The sequence below is a fragment of the Cupressus sempervirens genome, chromosome 4 (assembly GCF_028749045.1).
Source record: "Cupressus sempervirens isolate cs-2001-9-10 chromosome 4, ASM2874904v1, whole genome shotgun sequence".
Taxonomy (NCBI): Eukaryota; Viridiplantae; Streptophyta; class Pinopsida; order Cupressales; family Cupressaceae; genus Cupressus; species Cupressus sempervirens.
In genome coordinates, this window is record NC_143121.1 from 917,946,245 (window position 1) to 917,965,526 (window position 19,282).

Consider the following 19,282-nt stretch of genomic DNA (forward strand, 5'->3'; position numbering starts at 1 on the left):
ATTTTAGCTTATTATTTATTTATTCTGATGCCTTTCTTATTTGTGTAGACTCTCTACACCTCCTTACCATTTTCAGGTTACCATGCCGGTGATTCCTAGGTGCTCACAAGTTTATATCCACCGCATTGCTTTACACCTCTTCACCTATAATGGCATCATTGCCTAGTGAATTCCTCGATGTTCAGATTTCATGATATCATTTTCATCTCCGTGGGATATAAATAAATGTACTAATTTCTGGGCTAAGTTAATCATTCATGCATGAATGATACCCTATCATGGTTATGTATCATCAATGATATAAATGACATATTCCAGGTTCTAAAAATCTATTTATTATCTCATTGATTCGTTCTGTAATAGACATCAGTATTTTGTATTCTATGCTCAAAGGGATACACAACTGATTTAACATCATGGAATATATATAAACAAGGTATGGTGGCATCTGAACTTAGTCTTTATATTTTACTAGAAACACGACTGACTTACCACTAAGAAAGATCATAAGAAAGATAAGGAAAATATAGCATGACAATATCTGTTTCTCTTCGGATTCTCTGTGGTTGGTGAATGGACTCAGCTCTTTGCACAGTGTCCCGCAGATTTAGTAATGTGAAGGTATCATGGAGAAAAACGAAAAATGCAATGGTTTAGTTAGATTAGTATCTCCACTCTATGTAAACGTAGAGAATGAGAGCCCGATTGCCATGAGGGAAGAAAAGAATAAAGGATTGTGCCAAGACGCAATCATGAGACTCCTTTAAAAAAAAGAACTGTTTTGGCTCTTCAGCTGCCATCGGGTACAAGAGACTTCTCGAATGGATAACAGTTTGGATTTTTAAAAGAAGGAAAAATAGAGAGAAAGAGTAAGAAGTTGAAGAGTTTGGTTTGATTATTTTATTGTTATTGTTCATTCTAATTTACATTCATGTGTATGTATTGATAAGGTGGCATCATTAGATTATAGCTTATAATTTATTGGTGTCACTTTATTTTTATATACATATGTTCATATTCGAGTGTGAATAATAATTATTAAATAATAAATTCATTAATAATTCTTCAAAGGTATGAATTATAGTTTTTATTTATATTATTTATTATATTATTTCTTCAATAGCTGATGTGATTCCATTAATGCAACATGTTATCAAATCCTAGTATCCTTGCCAAGGTAATCTTAGGTCAAACCTATCAATTCAGATAACTGGACCATTCGACCATCCCCTTTCGATGATCCCATTTAGTAATGCTTCCCCTCTCTTCTGTCTTCTTCCTGCAATCATTCAAACAAACATTCTCGCCAAGACATTAATTCAAGATATATTAATTGTTAATCCAAAACCATTGTTGATCTTCTAGTGACCATTAGAGATTTCATCAACGTATAAATAACTCATTTCCCATGATTAGGAAGAAATAAATTGATACAACGGCTATCGTCGGTAAAGATTGGGTAGCCAACAGGGTGTGTGTTAGGATGTATCCCGTCGGTATAGGCTCCTTTGAGAAGGTTCATATTGTAGCCAACGGGCCCTTCGATAATTGTCATGTAGGCGATGGACCCCTTCGAGAAGGTTCCTCGGGATATATATATACCCCCTCCGGGTAATCATTGTAATCATCTTATCGAGTATAATGTAATGTCTTTGGCATATGCGAATAATACAAATTCTGCTATTCTTGTCTATTGCCTGTATGCATTAATTTCTTTACCCTAGTACGGTAAACATTTGGCACCGTTGCCTCATGAACCTGGAAAGAGGGAGGAATGAGGATTAATGCCAAATCAGCTTAACAAGGATCGAAATAAGATAAAGGGAAAAGATAGAATAAGTAATGTGCAAGAAAATTTAATCTTGGCGCAACAAGCCGAACACAGAAAGAGGTTTCAGAAGATTGCCGACAGACACCGAAGCACTAAAGAATTGTTGAAGGAGACTCGACAACGGGTAGAATTGGTGGAAGAAGCAAGGGAAGAGTTTTTAAACCTGTATTCGCCAAGGGAAGAGAATCCAGATGAAAGGGAATCGACTCGCACGGCTCGGAGTGCGGAGGAAGCACGAGCATAGAGTGAACTCTTCATCCATGATACACTTCCAAAATGGACAAATTCAGTTAACAGAGAACCTTCTTCACCAAAAAGCACAGTTGTTGTTGGTGTCGGAGTACAAAGCATTAGCGTCCAGATACAAAGCATTGGTGTCGGGATACAAAGCATTAGTGACGGAGTACAAAGCATTCGCGTCGAGATACAAAGCGTTGGCGTTAGGATAAAAAGCATTGGTGCTGAAATACAGAATATCAGTATCCCTACACATCCAGTAGTAATGGCAGGACCAAAAAAACAATTGCTAAAATTTGATGGTGATGGAGTAGCCGATCCGATCCGACATTGTAAAACATGCGAAACAATTTGGAGAGCGAATGGCATAACAAATACAAACGAATGGGTCAGGTAGTTTCCGGCCACCCTACGGGGTGTTGCAATTGATTGGTTCACCGATGCAGATCCCTAGAAATTAACCAATTTGGACAACCTTAAGAAGGAGTTTACTGCCGAATTTCAACTACTCCGCGATGATAATGAGATCATAGTTGAGATATACAACACAAAAAAAGGAAGTTGAAGGACTTGATCAATAAAATGGAGAATAAGCTGGCTGATGGATTGCAGAAAAGATAGTTCATTGAAGGCCTACACCTGAAGTTGTGGAAGAAGATGAAGATCGTGCCGCCATCATCATAGACTGAAGCATACAACCGAGCAATGAACCTAGAAAGTGAGCAGAAGACGAAGAAGAAGAAGAGTAGTTCGTCTGATTCAGATGACGACACATCTTTAGAAGAGGAGAGCAGTGATGACAAAAAGGACAACAAGAAGGTCCGCGCCCTCCAAAAGGATATGATTCGGATGATGAAAGAACTCAAGAACATGCAAAAGGAGACTAAGGGAAATGAGCTATGGTGCACCGAGTGCAAGAAAGAAGGCCATACAAAGGGATCCTGTCCGAAGCACCAATTTTACGAGATTTTCCAGATGATGGGACATTCCACAAAGGAATGCCCGTTAAATTTGAAAACACAAGGTCCTCAACAAGTGTTCCTGACACAGGAGGCTTCCGCATCAAGAGGGAGCAAGAACACTAGTACCGAGGGTGCCACATCAGAAGGATATAGAAATAATCGGCGAGGTCAAAACAATAACAACAACGGCAACAACAATAATGGCAGTAGGAGTCAAATTCAGTACAATGCAAACGGTCGGCCCATAGTTAAATGCCGTGCATGTAATTTGTGGGGCCACTTTGCCCGAGACTGTACAATGGCAAGCACATCGAAATTATTATGCAGATGGTGCGTACTCGGTGATCATGAAGATGCTAAGTGCCCCAAGTCGAGAGTAAATTTGATCACAATCGGGACAAATGAAGAGGAGGTTCTAGCCATCACGTGGAAGCAAGCAAAAGTGTACCCTGACCCGATGGAAGAAAAGAGGAAACTAGAGGAAGCGCGGGTAAAAATCCAAAAAGCAACGCAGGTAGAGAAAGTACACTTGAAGGACAGTACTAGTACCTTCGCACAGAACTATGCAGAACAAAACATTGTACGGCAAATATTACAAACCAAGGTACCCGTCAAAATAAATGATCTGTTGCTCACTATGCCTCAACTCCGTACGACACTCACGAACATAGCTCCAACTACTAAGTTACTAGCAGAGCAAGGAAGGGAGAAGGAAGGTGACACAAATACAGAAGATCCAATGCTGTTAGCCCTCTCATCCAGACACCATCTGACAGTCGTCAAAATGGGAATTCTTGGGATTGTGTTGACGGACATGATTGTGAACAAAGGTTCTGCTGTCAATGTGTTACCAGAGGATACTTGGAAAAGGTTGGGACAACTGACATTGTGGCCACCTACATTCCAGCTGCTAACGGCCAACCAACACGAAATCAAACCATTGGGAGTCCTAACAGCACAACCAGTAACGATTGGAACATAGCCATTCCTGCTTGACTTCGTTGTGATCCCACTGAAGAGGAAAGGATATGATGCCATTTTGGGCCGGGGGTGGCTGATACAAGCCAGAGTTAAACACAACTCGAAGAAAAACACTCAATCACTTGAAAGCAAAGGGTAGAAATACGTCATTGATTTACACACCCAAATGGTCGAGGAAGAAGCTCTGTCATTAGATTCCAAAGAAGAGGATGAAGGGAGATAGTTTATGGAACCAGATCAGGAGGGAGTCCTGCGGTTGGAAGGAGACGATGATTTGGATTCAGTGAACGGTCTCTACCACTGGCAGATAGAGGACTATGAAGTGTTTCCAAGTTGCAACATACTAACGATAAAGGAAGGATATAGTGGTGATGGATTTCCTAGAGAATTTACAGAAGTAAAGGAGGGGGGTGCGTCGCTAGATGAAACACCAGCCCATGTATTCACTGAAGGGGAGCCCATCAAATACAACGAAACCACACTACAAACAATGAATTTGGGTGATGAAGCAGAACCAAAGAACATACTGGTGGGAGATAATTGGGATCCGGTACTCAAAGTAGTGGCATTCAAGATATTTCTGGAAAGACGTATTCATGTGGACATACAAAGATTTGAAAGGAGTACCACCGGAGTTATGTATACACCACATCCTGTTGGTCAAAGGTACAGTTCCCGTACGGAAGCGACCCTATAGGATGAACAAGAACTATGTGGCACGGGTTACAGAAGAGATCAACCAGATGTTGGAAGCCGGTATTATTTTCAAGGTGCAAACAAGTGAATGGGTGTCACCCATAGTAATCTCACTGAAGGACACCACCCAGATCCGGATATGCATTGATTTCAGATGCCTTAATGCAATCACAATCAAGGATCCATTTCCGATTCCATTTACAGGCAGCATCTTGGAGGAGGTAGCCAGACATGAGATCTACTCATTCATGGATGGATTCTCCGAATACAATCAGATTTCGATTGCAAAGGAGGACAAACTGAAGACGATATTTGTAATAGAAGATGGAGTGTACACATATAACCAGATGTCGTTTCGGCCTGTGCAATGCGCCTGTTACATTCCAGCGGATTATACTACACATCTTTGACAAAATGTCTGTCAAAAACTTCAAGGCATTCCTAGATGATTGGTCGGTATTCAGCACCAGGGATAAACATCTAGTGGCATTGGGCGAATGTATGGAGAGATGCTGACGGGCGCACCTAGCCTTGAACCTGAAGAAGTGTAGGTTTATGGTTCCGCAAGGAAGGTTGCTCGGACACATAGTCTGTAAAGAGGGATTGAAGATAGATCCAAACAATGTCAGGGTCATATTGGAAATGCAGCCGTCCACCAATGTAATAAAGGTAAAATCTTTCCTGGGACACATAGGTTATTACAGAAGGTTCATCAAAATTTTTGCCAAGGTATCATACCTGTTGGATAGGTTAACATGCAAAGGAGAATTGTTTAGATGGGAGAAAGAATAGGATGAGGCATTTGAAGGGCTCAAGGTACAATTGGCTATGGCTCCCATCTTGGCGTATCCAGATTGGAACAAAGAGTTTCATGTTCATGTCGACGTGTCCAACTATGCAATCAGAGCAACCCTGGTGCAAACGGGTAGCCATGGGTTGGATCACCCAATATACTTTGCCAGTCAATTGCTATCAAAGGCCAAACAAAACTATAGTACAACAGAACAAGAAGCATTGGGAATGGTCTACGCAGTGCAAAAGTTTCATCATTACTTGCTGGCGATGTCGTTCGTGTTCTATGTTGACCATCAGGCTCTCTTATATATGATTAATAAACCTATCATTCAAGGCAAAATCAGCAGGTGGTTGCTTCTATTGCAGGAGTTCACTTTCAAAATCATTATACGGCCTAGGAAGAAACATGTAAGCGCAGACCATCTATCGAGAATCAAAATAGGGGAACCGGCAGACATGGTAAAAGATGACTTTCCCAATGCACAGTTGTTTCAGATTGCAGTACTGCCGAAATGGTACACGAGCATTGGAGAATACCTTTCGACAAGTCAATTTCCAAGTGAAATGCCACCAAATGAAAGGCACAAATTGATAATCAAGAGCCGTAGCTTTGAGTTGATCAATGGATTACTCTACAAGATGGGGCCTGATCACATCCTGCGACGGTGTGTATTAGAGGAAGAAATACCACAGGTGTTGAAGGAAGCACATGAGGGTCCAACAAGTGGACACATGGGACCTGATACCACGGCACAAAAGATATTGTTGGCAAGACTGTGGTGGCCAACCATGTACAACGACATGCGGGAATGGGTCATTGTGTGCAATATATGTTAGCGAGCCAGAAGCCATTGGAAAGAGACTTCATGCCTCTGAATCCCTCTCATGCTTAGGAACTCTTTGAACGATGGGGATTGGACTTCATCGAACCCCTGAAGGTGAGCAAAACCAGAAGATGTTGATACATTGTTGTAGCGACAAAGTACCTAACCAAATGGGTGGAGGCACGCGCACTACTAGATAACACAGCCGTGAGCACAACAAGATTTATTTATGAGCAGATCATTACTAGGTATGGAATTCCATTACAGTTAACAAGTGATAGGGGTGGACATTTTGTAAACCATGTTATCCAAATGCTCACCACTAAATTCAAGATTTATCATTCATTATCGAGTCCGTACTACCCAAGAGCAAACGGATAGGCCGAGGCTACAAACAAAATCTTGGTATCAATTATCTACAAATCTTGCGCAGTTGAAGGTGAAGATTGGGAGGAAAAATTACCCTCCGCTCTTTGGGCTTATCGCATAGCATATAAGGTGACAATGGGGCACATACCATTTCAATTAATGTTCGGATAGGAGGTAGTGGTACCAGCAGAATTCATGATACCGAGCCTGAGGATAGCACTGAAAATAAGTTAGGCAACATGGATAGCTTAAGGGAGTGGCTGTATAAACTAAACAAGCTCGAGGAGAAGCGATTATTGGCACAGTGGGCGACAAAGGTAACACAAAACAGGCATAAGGTATGGCACGATAAGCACTTGAAACTGAACAGGTTTCAACCTAGACAGTGGGTGTTGAAATACAATGGCCAGAATGAGATCAAGCCAGGCAAGTTCAAAGTTAAGTGGGTTGGGCCATATCAGATCCGAGAAGTAAGTGAGAATGGAGCAATCAAGTTATGGATGCTGGATGGACAGAAAGTTCTCAAAACAGTGAACGGATGTAAGTTCAAAATTTATCGCACACTAGCTAAGTCTCCATTAGGGCATATTAAGGAGCAGTAGTTTAAAAAAAAACAAAAATTGAAAAAAAAAAATAGAGATAGAGAAAGCAGTACCGTACGGTCAAGTTACCGTACAACAATAAGGAGTTGAACACCGTACGGTCTTTGTAGTGATCACCGTACGACTTGAGAGTGATCACTGTACAACTTGTAGGCACACTTAATTTTCACTATACGGCGTAAAGGATGTTTAAAAACACATAATCCATATGGCCTTTTGCAAGGTAAGGTATTATGAGCTTCGGCACCATACGAACAAGCATTATATTTTTGGAGGCATAAGTAGTTCTGGATGCACTATATTTTTGGAGGCATAGGTAGTTATGGACGCACTATATTTTTGGAGGCTCACTTACTTGTTTGAGGCTAGGTGATCACCGTACGGTTGGAGCAGTGTATCACCGTATGACATTTTAAGTAAACACCATACGATATTGAGAGGTATCCGTACATTGAGCCGTACGGCTTCTTCATTCAAAGTTGTAATACCATACGACGCCTCAAGGTGGTATCACCATACGGCTCCAAGTGTATCACCATACGGAAATTCAGAGGTGACGTCAAGGAATATAAGGAGGTTACATTCCTGGAGGCATTTGAGGCATTGGGCATTCATTTCGAAGGCATCCATTTTCTAGAGGCAACACGTATGGTGATCAGTCACACTTGAAGTACTACTATATAGTAGTCTAGCCTATTTTACCACTCCTATATGGTGTTACCATTATCCTTATGCGGCACGTAGGAAGCATGGGAATAAGGAGATTGCTATTTGTCGAATAGCGACATAGGACCATACGTTAAATATTGTAGCATCTGTATTATACGATTGGTTCGTACGAACAGGGGAGTGTTGTAGCATAAAGTTTTGTACAAGGCGAGAGTAAGCAGTTCTAAAATTTTAGATTTCATTTGAAGTGCCCAAGCTGAAGGCGTTTAGGGGAAGAGACGTATAAGGGAGGAAACTTGCAAGTAGCCTACAAAATGGTTCTAGATGGGTGTACGGCATTCAATAGGAGGGTTTGTGGCACACATCCATACAGCGTCTTCTAATAAAGAGTAGGGAAGCCGTACGGCATACAGGAGAAAGGTTACAAGGCCAACGTCTATACAAAAGATAGGAGGAGAGTTCTTGCAGCCGTACGGAATAAGTAACTGACTTAACGATGGAATGTTCAGCAAACTAATAAAGGTGTATTAGGTATGCAATTTGCCGGAAAGAGGGCTTGGAGGAAGCAACTCTATATGAGTCAAAATGTGCAAGCAGGACCTTCTGCAGTGCTAACACGCGGAGAGGACAAGGGCAAGCAAAGGGCCAAAGTACAGAATCAGCCAGACGTGCAGACAACGCTGCAAAATGTAGCATTCAAAAGGTTGAATGCGTTGGACTGCAAGAAATGGTGGAACGAGAATCCAAACACTCACCTCATCAAAGCAAGCATCCGAAAGGCACAGGTGGAGTGGGCAATCCAGATGCCAGTTTTTTGTATCTGAGACTTTGAGGGTGTATTGCATCCCATGATCGAGGCATATGACAGGAACTCCCGGAAGAGTTCAGTTCTGTATTTAGGGTATGATGTGGTGGTCTCATTTCGGCCAACTGACTTTACCAAAGTATTTGGCATTTTAGGAGTGCCACAAGGAGGGAAGAAAATTGACAGTAAACACAAAAAGATGGACAAGGAGAGGAAGTTGCAGCTGGTACAATTAGTGTGCAATGACCACGTACAACAGCAAAAGGATGCCCTTATTGGCACTTCGAGAGGAAGAGGGTTGCAGAAATCTGATATTAGAGTAGGCCATTGGAAATGCCTCATAGACGTGGTAAAGAGTAGACTAACAAGATCAAGCAAGGCATCAGACATTTCCTTTCCGTTGGTCAAGATGATGAACGGACTCATGAATGGAAAGGTGTACGACTGGGCTTGTCTTTTGGCCACGCGCATGGACGAGTTCATGACATTGCATTATAAAACGTCTTACATCCCGCATTATGCCATCAGACTCTTTCTAGAGGCTTTCAGCCAACTGGATGGTTCCGGCGGTGTTTCTGTAGCCGACGGAATGATTGTCGTCGGTGTTTGACGGTGTTTCTGTAGCCGAAGGGGTGATGTTTGGCGGTGTTTCTGTATTCTATAGCCGACGTCGTCGGTAAATAGTTTGTAGCGGATAGAATATTTGTGGCCGATGGACTCCTTCGGGAAGGTTCGGCAGTAGTATTTATATCCCGTCTGGGATCATTGTAATGGATCTGGGGATATGATATGCTCTGTATGTAATGTCTGGCATATGCGAATAAATTCTACTATTCTGTTCTATTGTCTGTATGTGTTGATTTCTTTACCAGTACGGTAAACATTTGGTGCCGTTGCCTTATGAATCTGGAAGGTGGGAAGAATGAAGATTAATGCCAAATTAGCTTAACAAGGATCGGAATTAGGCGAAGGGAAGAGATGGAATCCGTAATGCACAACAACATTTAATTCTGGCACACCAGGTAGACTGCCGAAGGAGGTTTCAGAAGCTTGCCAACGGAAACAAAAGTGCGGAGGACTTGTTGGAGGAGACTCGGCAACGGGTGGAATTGGTGGAAGAAGCACGGGATGAGTTCTTGAAATTGTGTTCGTCGAGGGAAGAAAATTCAGATGGAAGAGCATCAACTCGCACGGCTCGCAGTGCCGAGGGAGCACGAGCGTGGAGTGACCTCTTCGTCCGGGATAGACTTCTGCGGGAAACAACTTCAGAAGATCCTTCTTCTTCACCAAGGTTCGCAGCTGTCGACACCTCCGGTGTGGGAGAGCAATCCGCCGGTGTGGGAGTGCAGTCCTCCGGTGTGGGAGTGCAAACCGTCGGTGCGGGAGTGCAGACCTCCGGTGTGACAATGCAGACCTCCAGTGTAGTGATGGCGGGACCCAAAAAAAAGCTGCCAAAGTTTGAAGGCAATGGTACCGCCGACCCCATTCGACATTGTAAGACATGTGAGACGATCTAGCGGGCAAATGGAATCACAGATGCCAACGAATGGGTCAGGAAATTTTCGGCAACCCTACGGGGTGTGGCGATTGATTGGTTTTCGGATACGGATCCACAAAAGCTGAATACCTGGGATAACATTCAAAAGGAGTTCCTGGCAGAATTTAAACTCTTGCGGGATGATAATGAAATCGTAGCAGAGATTTTCAATACCAAACAGGGGAAGCACGAAACTCTCTGCATCTACGCCAGGAGATTAAAAGACTTAATAAACAAAATGGAAAGCAAGCCAGTGGACGGATTGCAAAAAAATGGTTCGTGGACGTCCTACGATCGAAGTTGCAGAGGAAAATGAAAATTGTGCCACTGTCGCCATATGTGGATGCGTATAACAAAGCATTGGATCTTGAAAGTGAACAGAAGACAAAGAAGAAGAAAACTAGCGCCTTTGATTCTGATGACGACGAGCCTGCCGGAGATGATAGCAGCAATAAGGAAGGTAGCAGCAAGAAGGTTCGTGCCCTACAGAAGGTTATGGTTCGCATGATGAAGGAGTTTGAAAACATGCAGAAGGAGCCAAAAGGCAGTGAACTGTGGTGCACGAAGTGTAAGAGAAACGGTCATACTAAAGGATCATGTCCAAAGAACCAATTTTGTGACATTTGTTAGATCATGGGCCATTCGACAAAGGACTATCCCTTTAACATGAAGACAAGAGGATCTCCGCAGGTGCTTCTTACGCAAAAGGCTTCCCCGCTGGGCAGTAACGGAAATGCAAACATTGATGGTGCCACATCCGGAGGGTACAGGAATAATAACAGAGGGCAAAATAACAACAATGCGAACAATAACAATAATAATGGGAGCCGAAGTCGAACCTAGTATGATGCAAACGGACGGCCAATTGTTCAATGCCGAACATGTAATTTGTGGGGTCATTTTGCGCGGGATTGTACAACGGCAAACACACCAAAATTATTATGCAGATGGTGCGGACCCGGCGATCACGAAGATTCCAAGTGTCCAAAGTTTGGAGTAAACTTAATCACTGTAGGCATGGATATAGAGGAGGTTCTAGCAATTACACGGAGGCAAGCAGAGGAAAAGAGAAAATTGGGGGAAGCGCAGGCGGAAATTGCAAAGGCATCGTCGGCAGGGACATCTCAGTTGAAGGACATCACCGGCACCTTGGCAAGGAACTTCGCAGAACAAAATATTGTACGACAAATCTTACAAACGGAGATACCAGTCAAGATAAGTGACCTCCTTCTCACAATGCCCCAGTTACGGATGGCCATTATGAATCATACACCGTTTTCAAAAGCAACGGAGGACATAGGAAGGGACAGTAGGGAAGTGATGATAACAGACCCAATGCTGCTGGCACTCACATTCGAATGACATCCGGCGGTCATTGAGATGGGGATTTTGGGAAATGTTTTGACAGAGACAATTGTTGACGGAGGGTCTGGTGTGAATGTCTTACCGGAAGATAACTGGAAGAAGTTGGGAAAGCCGACGTTGTGGCCACCTACATTCCAGTTGCTCACGGCGGACCAGCATGGGATCAAACCGTTAGGAACCTTAAGGGCGCAACCGGTAACCATTGGTACGCAACTATTTTTATTGGATTTCGTAGTCATTCCATTGAAAAGAAAAGGATATGATGCTATTCTCGGACAGACTTGGTTGGTGCAAGCAAAAGTAAAACATGATTGGAAAAAAAATACCCTATCAATGGAGCGTGAAGGCAAAAGATTCATAATTGACCTGCACACACAAATGGTAGGTGAGGAGGCAGCATCGTCAGACTCAGAAGGTGAAGGCGACAGTGACGACGAAAGAAATGACGATGAAGGAAAGTGAAGAATGGAACCGGATGAAGAAGGAATATTGAGACTAGATGGAGGATCGAATGACGACGACCTAGACTCGGTGAATGGCCTTTACCATTGGCAGATAGAAGACTACGAACTGTTTTCGAGTTGCAATATGTTAACGGTCGACGAACGTGACAAAACACAAGAAAATGAATGTTCAAAGGAATGCAGGGAAGCGGAAGAAGGAAAACCTGGCATGGCTGAAGCTGAGGGGAAGAACATACAGTCTGAACACAGAAAAACGAAAAATCCCATTGTCCGGTACATGGTGAATGGACCGCACGGAAAGAAAAGGCTACACCGCAGCATAAAGTTAGTGGAAGGGCACCGAAAGCAAGGAAATAATCTAGTTGCGCGACGACCACAGGCACAGTGGGCGACAGAGGTGGCACAGAATAGACGTAAGGCGTACGACGGTCGGAATGAAATCAAAGTGGAAAAGTTTAAGGCCAGATGGGTTGGACCATATCAGATTCGGAAGGTCAGCGACAATGGAGCGATCAGATTATCAACTTTGGATGGGCAGAAGGTATCTCCGACAGTCAACGGATCCAAATTCAAAATATATGGTGCCAGGAAGACTCTGTCGTTGTCACAGAATGGCCAACTGACTCCGTTGTCGTTGCAGAATGGCGACGCCTGGAAGCAAAATTGAGGTGTTGTCTTTCTATTCTATTTTATTTTTTTCAAAACAACAACAAAAAAAAAAAATTTAAAAAAAAAATAAAAAATTTTGAAACAAAAAAAAAAAAGAAAAAAAAAGCAAGTAGAGGGCTATTCGTGGGCTCTCCCCGCGGACTGTGCTCCGCAGGCAGGATGTTCCGTGGACACCTGTTTCGTGGGCATTGTCCCCGTGGACTGTGCTCCACGGGCAGGATGTCCTGCGGACACCTGTCCCACGGGCAGGATGTCCCGTGGACTCCTGTGTGTCTTTTCCGCGGATCTTTTTTCTCTCTCCTGCGGACTCTCTCTTCTCCGCATGGTTCTAATTCTCTTCCGTGGGCTTGTTTCATTCCGCACGTGGTGCTCGTCTTCCGCAGAGTCTGCTGCTTGCTTCCCACGGGTTGCTTCCATGGCTGTCTGTCCTACCCGCGGATGAAGAGGTGCAGGCAAAGTTTTTGGTGCGGCATACACGGTTCACGTCACAACTTCACAAGGTATATTCAAACAGAGTGTGCAAGTTTATGATCTGAATTTGGGATCTGGAGTAATCTGGAGAGCATGTGGCCCAAGCGGGGATGCCCGACATCTTGTTATTGTATTTCAGCCATTAATGGTGTCTATGCATTTTGCAGAGGAGAGATTGTCGAGTCTGTGTAGAAGATGGGTGTCCGGGGTTTTCTTTAAATTTAAAAATAAAAATAAAAATAAAATGACGACAAAATCAAGTTGTTCAGAATGAGTGACAGATGATGCCAAAGGGAAGGGGACACATCCGTGGTTGCCAGAAAGAGTGCAGAATCGGCAAATAATGACAAAAATGCTGCCCCTCGACCCTGCCGGGGGCATTGCCCTCTGGACCCCCAGTCGTTGCGGATATCAGTCGTGGGAGTCTAACCAGTTGAGAAGAGTTGAAGTTGCTGCAGGCATGGACTTTCTGTGTACTAGAGGCACTGGGAGTAGGTGTTGGCTGTGAGGCTGTCTTGGTGGATGCGTAGAGAGCTCGGGAGGAGCTGATCGTCCAGCTGGAGGTAGTGCAGTGACACTTGGCTCGGGGTGGACCCAGTGTTGGAAGCAGAGAAAGCAGCAGGGGTGGCTATCAAGGTCAGCTTGAGGAGACAGTATTGTGTTAGCAGAGGCTATAGATGTAACGAGATGAATGTGGAAGTGATGTGACAGAAGCAGATTGTTCTTGTTGTAGTCACTCTGATAATATATTTTGTTTATTAATTTGTCTCAGATATTTTGTAATTGTCGTCCGGAGATGACTTTTCTTTTTGGGGGGGATGGTGTCAGCCGACTGGATGGTTCCAGCGGTGTTTCTGTAGCCGACAGAATGATTGTCGTCGGTGTTCGGCGATGTTTCTGTAGCCGACGGGGTGATGTCCGGCGGTGTTTCTGTATTCTGTAGCCGACGTCGTCGGTAAATAGTTTGTAGCGGATAGAATATTTGTGACCGACGGACTCCTTCAGGAAGGTTCGGCGGTAGTATTTATATCTCGTCTGGGATCATTGTAATGCATCTGGGGATATGATATGCTCTGTATGTAATGTCTGGCATATGCAAATAAATTCTGCTATTATGTTCTATTGTCTGCATGTGTTGATTTCTTTACCAGTACGATAAACAGAGGCAATTGGGAGGATGATACCCCAAGACAAGTTGGAAATACAACCTAGTCCAGAAGTACCTAACGAGCCTCCGATAATGCAATGGAAGCATTTAGACTCACCTGCAGGGCAGAATGGCGTTGGTCAAAAAAGGGTGCGATAAGAGATGGAGGAATCAGGCAACACAGATAGTGGCCGCCAGGATACATCTTGCGAGGAGCACGAGTCAGAGGATACAGAGGAGGTGGAGCAAGATGAGGAAGTTGGAGTGATTTCAACGACCCCACTTTGCTTTTCGTGATAGTTGCTGGCCGCGCCAGTAATTGCCACGCTATCCATTCCATCATTTTCAGCTCCGCATATGCACACCATGGAAAATGTTCATATTCCAAGGTTCGGACAGTTTCGGCATCCAGTGGTGATGACCCCAATCACTCTTAATCCTAGATCACGAATAGCAATAGCAGGATTAGTTCCACACTGAGTACCTGTCCAACCTTTAGTAAGCCGAAGGACAGCGTCACCAGCAGGTATGCCTCTGGGTATGCAACCTACGAGATCACAACCTCAGCCAACGGTTCAAGAACTGACCCCTATAATTGTAGCTGCGAGTTTGCCTCAACCATCTCTTGTAGCGAAGCCGGCAGCCACGGAGGGAGGAGTCAATCAAGGAGGCGCAGAGGAACAGGTCAGTCTAGAGGTGATTGGGACAGATGTAGTAGTCATGATCGCTAACACTGTTGGATGAGGTGATGGATCAAGATGTTTATTTGAGCATACCAGAAGCAGAACCCCAAGTGCTAGCAGTAGAGCGGATGAGCTCAGCTAGTCAGGTGAGTGAGTACCTGAGGCGACAACTACTTGACCCTATTGCCAGAGGTCCCTCTATCCAATCTCCCATGAGAGAGGACCTGCAGCTGGAGGCCATTTGGTCAAACAGCGAGGTAGTCGAGGTACCGGCATCACCGGGGGTGGAGGATCAGAGTACAGTGGCAGCAGCAGAGAAAGTAGATGGAGGGGTGCAGGTGACAGACCCTTTACCACTAACGGAAGAGAGATATAAGGATGTTCGTTCATGCCTTGCTGACATCACAGAGCGAAGCAAGTCCCTAGCAGAGTTGGTGGTTACAGAAAGAAGATGGGCAGAGGCTGGGCAGGAAGCTCGAGTAACGACGGAGAAGGCTCCAGAGGAGATGGCCGACCGAATTTCCACCCAACAGATTGCATGGGAAACAAAGTGGACAGCTTTGTTAGTGCAACTCGAGGAAAGTGCACGAGGGAAGCAACTAGCAGCAACGGAACAGCGGTTGGTAGTAGCACTACAGGAGAAGGACACAATGAAGAAGGCTTATGATCAGAAAGAAGTTGAGTACCAGGAGGTCACTTTGATGCTGAAAGAAGTAGTGGAGGAGAATTCTCAAATCAGAGCTAAATTGAAGGTCCGGATGGATCAAGTGTATCAGCTTTGACGCAGCTAGTCTTCACAATCTGAGATGCAGCCTTCTAGTTCATGATGTATATGTTGTTTTTATGAATAAATTTAATTAGCTCTTTTGAATTTTGGTGTGTTGTCGTCCAGAGACGACTTTTCTTTTTGGGGGGATGATGTCGTCGGTAAAGATTGGGTAGCCGATAGGGTGTGTGTCAGGATGTATCCCGTCAGTATAGGCTCCTTTGGGAAGGTTCTTATTGTAGCCAATGGGCCCTTCGGTAATTGTCATGTAGCCAACGAACCCCTTCAGGAAGGTTCCTCAGGATGTATATATACCCCCTCCGGGTAATCATTGTAATCATCTTATTGAGCACAATGTAATGTCTTTGGCATATGCGAATAATACAAGGAGTTTTGTGTTCTTATTTATTGCTTGTATGCATTAATTTCTTTACCCCAATACGGTAAACAACGGCTATAATTAACTAACTTTGCATGATCAAGAAGCAGTAAATTGATATAATGGCTATAATTAACTAACTCACTTTACATGATCAAGAAGAAATAAATTGATACAACAGCTATAATTAACTAACTCACTTCACATGATCAAGAAGAAATAAATTGATACAATGGCTATAATTACTTAACTCACTTCACATGATAATAATTCGTTAAACCAACGGCTATGATCAAAACAAAAATTTAGGGAAAAAATTTGGGATGTAACATAATAAGTCTCCAACACTGGGCACTCTACCATTTGATATCAATAAATCCATGACACTGGGTGCCTTATATCCATATAATGCGAGGAATGGTGACATTTGGATACACATGTTATAAGTGGAATTATAACAATATTCACATAAATATATCCACTTAACCCAAGCCTTCTATTGTCCTGCTATGTAATTCTTGAGGTATCCCTCCACCCATTTGTTCACTATCTCTGTCTAACCATCTGTCTGGAGGTGGTAGCTAGTACTCAGAGTGAGCTCTGTCCCACACAATCTCAACACCTCTTGCCAGAAGTGACTCATAAACTATCGTGTCCCCTATTTTTCTAGTAAAATTCAATAATATAATGAGTCAAAAGAGATAATAATTAAATTGATATAAAATTATAGATATAATATTTAACATAATAAATAAAATAATAATATAATGGATAAAGAATGCTTTACTTTGAGAAACTAAATATTATAATATATTATTATATTGTAATATAATAATAATAAACAATAAATATGATTAATCTTATTGTACTTATACAATAAAATACAAGGCTCTAAATGATTATAAAAACATCATAATTGTTATATTATTATTATTTAGATAATAATATAACATATATACATATAGTAATAATAATATGAAAGAACCCTAAGATGACTAATTATGAGAAAAACGTAATTCACCTTCCATTGAGAATAAAGAAATACTCGATCACTAAGGTACGAGACACAAATTCCCTAATCATATGTTCTCAAAGACCAAGATATGTGAATTAATTCTGAATATTAGAATGATGAGACCTCAGCTCGGGAGTGCTCCTAGTCAACAAGGATCATTTCTATACAACCGAAGAATTTATATTATACTTGGGAAGACTCAAAAACATTAAATATCAAGGATGGATAGTCGCTGAGTATGTCATCGACCCTAGAGGACTACCTTATGTATATCGTGTTCATATGAATATCATGTTCATACGACTATCTTATTTACCGCTCAAGTAAAGATTAATTTAATTACAATTAAACTAACGCAGTGATTAGAGGGCAAGGAACAATCTGTAGAAAGTCAATAATCGTTAGCTAAGAGATGTGTTTGTTAAACTAAGAGTCGCAAGGTTCCTCTTAGTGGCATATAATGGGAAGTTCAAACATCAAACAAAACATATGCTGGGAAGATAAATAAAAAGCCACAAACAAAGACAAAGACATTCAACATGAGTATCCCAGACAGTTCCAGAATAAAGCTAATCACATGGGAGGAGATTATTACAAATACAAAAACCGATGCAAACGGCAAGAACCAAAGAAACGGAAGGGAGAACTTGCCAACCGAGCATTACAAAGGAATTAGACAAATAGAAGAGTAGAGCAAGGCACGTGAATTGTGACAACTGGGCAGTACAAGAAGAGGCCAGAGCAAGGACAGTCAATTCTATAAGTTTATGGGAGCATCAAAATACTCCAAGATAAGAAGACAACGAGAATCGCACCCCACATTCTGTTACACCAATTACCTTGGATAGACACTGAGAAATATCATCATTGAAGGACTTCAGATTCATAACAAATTGTGTATAACCACACACCCCAGGAGCCGAACACAGAAAAAGAAAGAAGTGGCAAATAGGATAGCCATCATCAATTCAGTAAGGAAGAAGTTGTTCACATGCATCGAATAAGGTAGAGACCCAAAATTATATATAACTATCAACATCATTAAATGGGAGAAGATACTTAGGGAAAGACAATAGATAAATATCAGTCAACGAACATATAGCAAGGTGGGTGTTAGACTAATTTGAGTGTGAGACGAACATCATATTTCAAGAGAACTTCATATCCTTACATACAAAGACTACAGTTCATAAAATATAGAATTCATGAGCACTAGTATGGATGTAACATGGACAGTGGTTTATGCGGAAGTAATACATAGCGATTGGGGAAATACTATAGAAGAAGAAACAATATATATTGATGTGTGATTAGTATGAGATGGAAAACCCATATCTTTATAGTTTGTATCCTAAATAAATACTTGAATCTCATTACCTATCGAACATGAATTTATATATGCATTGATTAATCAAAGATTTCATAACTATGGGGAATAGTCATCTAATAAACGTCGACTAAGGAGAATCATCAGATACAGTGTCTCTTTATGTCATTTGCAATTAGAAACAATGGAGAAGATTTAATAGGGAGAAGGAAACTCTTACAATAGAGATACATATACATTACTACACCTTTATTTGAAAATCAATTAATTAAATAAGAATAATATTACAAAAAATGGCACGGAGCTACAGAGTTAAGTTGGAAGTACATAACATCCTACTCAAGGGACATTACATAAACTTTTTATCCTTGTTGCTGACAATGCTCCGAGGTAAACCATGCAACCTAAATAGCTTTCTAAAGAATAAATCTGCCACCTGTGTAGCAGTGTATGTAGTGTTGATTGAGAAGAAGTGGCCAAACTTTGTAAGCCGATCAACAACAACATATATACAGTCTCTACCCTAGGCTCTCGATAGTCTTGTGATGAAGTCCATGGATAAACGCTCCCACTTCCTGTCAGGTTTCAGAAGTGGTTTAAGTAAGTTGGCTGGGTAAGAGTGCTCATGTTTATTCTGCTGGCAAGTAGGACACTTTCTAATATATTGCAACACCTCATCTTTGAGCCC

At 42.3% G+C, this 19,282-nt stretch overlaps 1 protein-coding gene across 7 annotated transcripts in view; it reads right to left on the minus strand.

The window, feature by feature from the left end:
- LOC149564395 (CHD3-type chromatin-remodeling factor PICKLE-like) overlaps window positions 1–19,282 on the minus strand; it is a 342,454-nt gene that overhangs the window by 102,564 nt on the left and 220,608 nt on the right. The gene's annotated exons all lie outside the window — the stretch shown is intronic.